Below are 6,099 nucleotides of genomic sequence, written 5' to 3' on the forward strand. Positions count from 1 at the left end.
CTCTGCCTTGTACCTTGCTAATCCTGACCGTCTGACTTGGCTTCCTAGACCTGTCTTGGTGTTACAGACTTATCTGGCATCTGCTGGACTCTTGGCTGGACTTGGTCACTCTCACTGGACCTGCTTTGCTCCACTTGCTTGGGTGCTGCCCATTGGGAGGCTGCCGCCACCCTCGGCTCTTGGCTTCCCTTCTGCTGTGGGGCAGCCCCATTCCAGCTGCCTCTCCACAGCTCCTGGCTGACCTCCAAGCTCTGTGGGGGACTCTGGCCAGGCAGGTCTGGACCTTGCAGGTTCCTCTGACACCTCTGCAGCCATTGTGGTGCCTATCTCTCAACCCTGAACTGTTCAATGGGGATTAGGCAAGGGTACAGGTTTACTGGTCAGATGCGACTAATCTTGGCCACCTATTCAGCAGATTTCAGTTATTCAATGAAAAAAAATGTCCCAGATCTCAGAGAGGGCCTTGGATCGTGTCATGTGCTATACTGAATGTCAAAACTCCATACGAAAAGGCCCTGACACTGGTCACTGCTCTGGGTCATTTTTTGGAGGTGTCACAACCTACATGGCTGTGGCTAAGGCTGGAGCCCCACCTCACAGTATCCCTCACTATCACCCCATGGGCTGGGTGCACCACCCAAACCGTTGCTCTGGTGGACCTGGGGCATCCCATGATTTTGTTGACTCTGAGTTTGCCAACAAAGCCTGGATGTCTACCCAGCCCTGAGTCACCCCAATGACTTCCACTGCTCTTGGTGGGAGGAGCACACAAAGGATGCCCATGAGACCATTCCTCTCCAGGTCACTGCAGCACCGGAATGCTCAGACTCTGTTCCTGCTCCAGCTCTCTGATCATCTTCGTGGCCTTGCTCTGGACCTGCTCCAACAGGTCCATGTCCTTCTTATGTTGGAGGCCCCAAAGCTGATGGCCCTTGAACACCTGAAGGTGAATCTGGCATGTGGGAGATGGTGTCTGCACACTGGCCATTTCACAACACCTGCCTCTCGAAAGCTGGACCTTTGCAAGGTGTGGGGACAAACAGTGATGGGAAGAGAAGTGGCTGTCACAGCGCAGAGTGCACCAACAGGTTCTGCAACCTCTTCCCTGCCCCTCCTAGGGCTATAGCTGCTGGTGCTCAAGGTCAGCCCTGACGTAAGGCAGCTGTAACCTCGGATCAGGCTGCTGTGGAAACAGCGAAGTTGGAAGAAAGAGCTATGAGAAGTCCTATCTGCTGTCTTTGCCCATGAACTCTCCAGCCCTGGGCTTGAGAGCTGTGCTTCAACATGAGCCCTTGCCCTTGGTCCTTGCCTGAGCTGGGGTGCAGGTGTGGCTCTGCCCTACCCTGCCTTGCCGAGCAGTTCTTTCAGCTTCCTGGCAGAGGGAAGGAGGAAGACGGAGGTCAGAGTAACATAATAAAAGTAAAGGCTTATTCCCACTCTGCTCATTTAAGTAAGTGTTAAAATGGTGGGATTCTTTGCCAGTATAAATGCATAACTGATTATTAATTCCCTTTGCAGAGGCATTGTGTCCCTTAGTCCCTCTTCACGTGGACCACGAATGGAGCATGGAATGAAACCACGTTGACGGGGCTACGTTTAGCAGAAAGCACATCTGGCTTGTTGCTTCTGCTGTTCAGGCTTTTGGAAGTCAAAGTACGTAGGGCTCCCTGCTGATAAAAACATTCCAAGTTGCTGCTTGACTCAAGGGTGAAGGCAAGGTGAAACCTCCTCAAAGTGGTCGGCGGTATCGGCTTAAAACACTCTCACCATCCTGCACCACTCCTCTGGTTGCATCAGCGTGCCTGTGGGGCTCTGCTCTGAACTGGAGCAGCGAGCTGGCAGAGCTTTTGCAGAGGAGAAGTAGGTGCATCACCTCTTTTTGTCTTGCTCCATTCTCTGATCTTTCTCACGGCTGTCCTCACCAAAACCATCACGTCAGAGCAGGGCAGGAATGAAGAGCGGGTGTGGGAAGACTTCAAGCCAGTTGTGTCACTTTTACATCACGTGAAACCTGGGCAGAAAGTTAAAAGCTACTGCGAGCTGCCTCGAGGATTAAGCTGCTTTCTTTGTCCTTGGCATATTAGCTTGGGAGCAAAAGAAAGAAGAGGGAGCACAGAGTTGGACTCACTCAGGGAACAGCAGACAGTGGTAGTGAGACACTCCGCGCAGCTCGTGCCTTCACGGTGTGGTGTCCTCGTGCCTTCCCCTGATGTGACATTCCTGGTTATTGATGAAGTCAGGCTGTTCCTCTGCACGGGCTGAGCTGATCTTACCTGAGGATGTTTCTGAGTAACAAAACAAGCTGTGAAGTGTGCAGTGAGGACACACCAATGGCACTTCTGTGCCAAGGCTCCAAGCTGTGCTACACCCAGTCAGTATTTTCCACGAACCATTCAGTTTTAAAGCATTGGTTTGAAATGAACGATTATGATCAATCATTCAGTGATTATTTGGTGAGGCACTGGAACAGGTTGCCCAGAGAAGCTGTGGCTGCCCCATCCCTGGAAGTGTTCAAGGCCAGGTTGGATGAGGCTTTGGGCAACCTGGTGTAGTGGAGGGTGTCTCTGCCCATGGCAGGGGGGTTGGAACTGGATGATCTTTGAGGTCCCTTCCTACCCAAACCATTCCATGATTCTATGATTCTATGATTCCCTAATTATTTATTTGATGCTTTTCAAAGCTCGCTGTATGTCACTTTGAACGCTTTGCTACAAGCAATGTAAAAACGAGATGGGGCTGGATCTACAGAATTAATTTATCCGATGCTTATTATTCTTGTGGGAATAAAACCAATTTGTTAAACTGGGAGGTAGTTGTTGTAGGCTATGTAGGAGCAACGGAAATAATCCGTATGTAAATCATCATAACATCAGAAACACACATGAGAAACTCAGATTAAATTCATAAGTAAAAAACCCACCAAAACATATGCAAGAAGGTCAGTATGTATTTCCATATTTCAGTGTAAATACAGAGGAAGAAGAGGTGGTTTTTCATGCCATGGACAGCTGAACTGTAGAACTCCTCTGCAGAGGTTGAGGATGCAGAAAGTTTACCTGGGTTAAAGGGAAATTAAGACAGGATTTTAGAGAGATCTGTTGAGGATTACCAAGTATACCAACCACATCAGGTTCATGAAGTTCTTTGAGATTAAAGTAGTTGGAAACTGTAGTTGGTGGGGAAGTATCACTTATTCTTTGACAGCTGCTTCAGGACACTTCTGGAAACAGGGCAGTGGACTACTTGTGCATTCTGTCTCAATCAGGAGACCTGTTCCTTTGCTTTCATCAAATCATCATTTATTTATTAACATTAAACCATTAACATGAATATGACAAAGCTGAAAAATCGTTTTATTGACTCTTCTCATACGATGTTTGAAACAAACCCTACACCCTGAGAACGTGTACTCAAACCAGCGTTACGTTTCTCAAACACACATGATGGGATGCCTTCAGTTCAGTGAGAGTAGTCAGACAAATAAACCTTTCATGTGCTCATCAAATGCTCTCAAAACCGTGCATTTAGATTGCAAATTCTGACAGTTCTTCTACAATAATGTAGAGAAAATAGGAGGCTTTATCTCCTGTTACAATAATAAATAAGCTTTTCTAGAAGTTAACAAATCTACTTTCCAAATCCCTAGGAAATGAAAATTTAAGGCTTTGCTTCTTATGTTCCTCCATCACGGGTGTTTTGGGAAGTAATGAAAGGAGCATTACAGTGTGATTCAGAGACTGGCTTTACTATGTGTTTATACTGGTCTGAACATAGGGCTCAGCCAGTGTCTTGTGCTGATACTCCCACAAAGTGTTTAATGATGTCTCTCATGACAGCCTGGCACCCTGCTGACAGTGTCGGAGAGAAATGGGGCAGCTACAGAAGAAACACTGGCTACAGACAAGGCTCTTAAGCGACCTTGCCCTGCCAGCCATTGTCAGAGGAGCATCATGATCCACCATCCTGGGTAAGACATCAAATCTCCAGTTAAAAAAATGACTAATCTCCTCAAGCTTGTTTTCACTGAGGCTGCGACTACTGGACATGTGTAAAATTGAGCGCGCTGAGAAGGTTTGAATCTCACACATACTTCCCCGTTTGGCAAATGGTTTGGATTCCCTATTTGTGTATTTAAGGTCTACAACAGGGGTCGAGCTGCATTATTCACACACACACACGGTGTATCACATACCATAAATAAGTGGCTGGGAAAGGTGTAAAGACTGTAATAGCCTTCTCTTCCAGATTAGGGTACACCTTTCTTTTTAAGCAGAGCTGTGGGCTGTCAGTTGGATAATTCAGTTGTTTACCTTGGAACCAGTATTGTGGCCTTCTAAAAGCAGGATTTGTGTCCAGCACTCCTGCTCACTCAGGAAGCATTAGTGAAGACATTTGAGCTCTAACAAGCCATTACGTCTATTTTGTTTTTAACATCACTGTCAAATGCCAACTTGTGTTCATCCGGAAAGCTGTTGAGGGTTTTGCATGTCAGTGCGTTTTCTTCCATTTTAATTTAAACCACTCAGTGAAAGTTCCAATATTTGCCATGCTCTGTTCTTTCCCAGTCATGGCTAGGATCATGAAATCACAAGACAATCCCAAAGGCAAACAATCTAATAGAGCTGTCCTTTGTTTTGTGCCTGGCATGGTAATTCAAACAGGTGGTCAGTCAAAAAATCACGCTTTCCTGAATGCCGTGGGGAAACGAGTGGTTGAGCACCCTGCCTCTTTCTAACCCCCATGCCACAGCAGTAAGAAGTGAATTTGCATTTAATGCGAGAGATCAAAGTGTAAAAACTCATTCAGTGAAATAACAGCAAGTTATTTTCACAGCCAAGAACAGCCTCTGTTGGAGGGCACTTCCACAGCTTCCTGGGGATTTAGGGACTACTGCACGATTTAGTATAATCCACTTGGCTCGGCTGCCTGACCCTGAATGTGCCGTGTCTAATGTGTGCTAACCCCACTCCACATCACCTTGTGGAAGGAAACCTTGAAATATATTCAATTTACCTGCTTTGTCACCTATTATTGATGTGACCATCTTCCATCATCTTGCATTCAGTATTGGCAAACTGGCTACACAGCAAACTAGGACCTGCCCTGATTTCAGACTGTGCCCTGGGTGTGGTTGTTTTGCTGTTGGGATTTTTTTTTTATACTATCAGTTGCTTCACATGTGAAGTGGAAGAAACTGAATAGTCAGTAGCAGTAAGTACTTTTCTGTCTGGTTTGGTTGTGCTAAACGTTGGTATCAACACCTCTCAGCGGGTAAAACAGCTCTTCAGCAACTGAGGTTTCTGTGTTCAGCTCTGGAGTCTCCAGCCTAAGAAGGACATGGAGCTGCTGGAGCGGGTCCAGAGGAGGCCACGAAGATGATCCGAGGGCTGGAGCACCTCTGCTATGGAGACAGGCTGAGAGAGTTGGGGCTGTTCAGCCTGGAGAAGAGAAGGCTCCGGGGTGATCTTCTAGCAGCCTTCCAGTACCTAAAGGGGGCCTACAGGAAAGCTGGAGAGGGGCTTTTTACAAGGGCGTGTAGTGACAGGGCACGGGGCAATGGCTTTAAACTGAAAGAGGGGAGATTTAGATTGGATATAAGGAAGAAATTTTTCCCTCAGAGGGTGGTGAGGCAGTGGAACAGGTTGCCCAGAGAAGCTGTGGCTGCCCCATCCCTGGCAGTGTTCAGGGCCAGGTTGGATGAGGCTTTGAGCAACCTGGTGTAGTGGAGGGTGTCCCTGCCCATGGCAGGGGGGTTGGAACTAGATGATCTTTGAGGTCCTTTCCAACCCAAACCATTCTGTGATTCTATGATTCCGTGGCTTGGTGTCCAGGCCCATCCGCATGGCATCACTGTGGAAATCCCCCAGTTTCCCCTTCTCCCTTGGTTCCTGCACGGGCTCCAGCGCGGCTCCCACAGCCGAGCGCTCCCACCGAGACGATGGCACCCACAGCCGGCTTCTCCCAGCGCTGCTGGGCTCTTCACCGGGCCCGTGCAGGAACCACCGCAGCCCCGCGGCTCGGCTCCAGCCGCCCCCGGCAGCCGCCCCCGGTCCCCCGCGGCCTCCGGGCCTGACCGCGGCGTCCCGCCCCGGGCCCGAG

This window comes from Tauraco erythrolophus, chromosome 7 (genome assembly GCF_009769465.1).
Source record: "Tauraco erythrolophus isolate bTauEry1 chromosome 7, bTauEry1.pri, whole genome shotgun sequence".
Lineage (NCBI taxonomy): Eukaryota > Metazoa > Chordata > Aves > Musophagiformes > Musophagidae > Tauraco > Tauraco erythrolophus.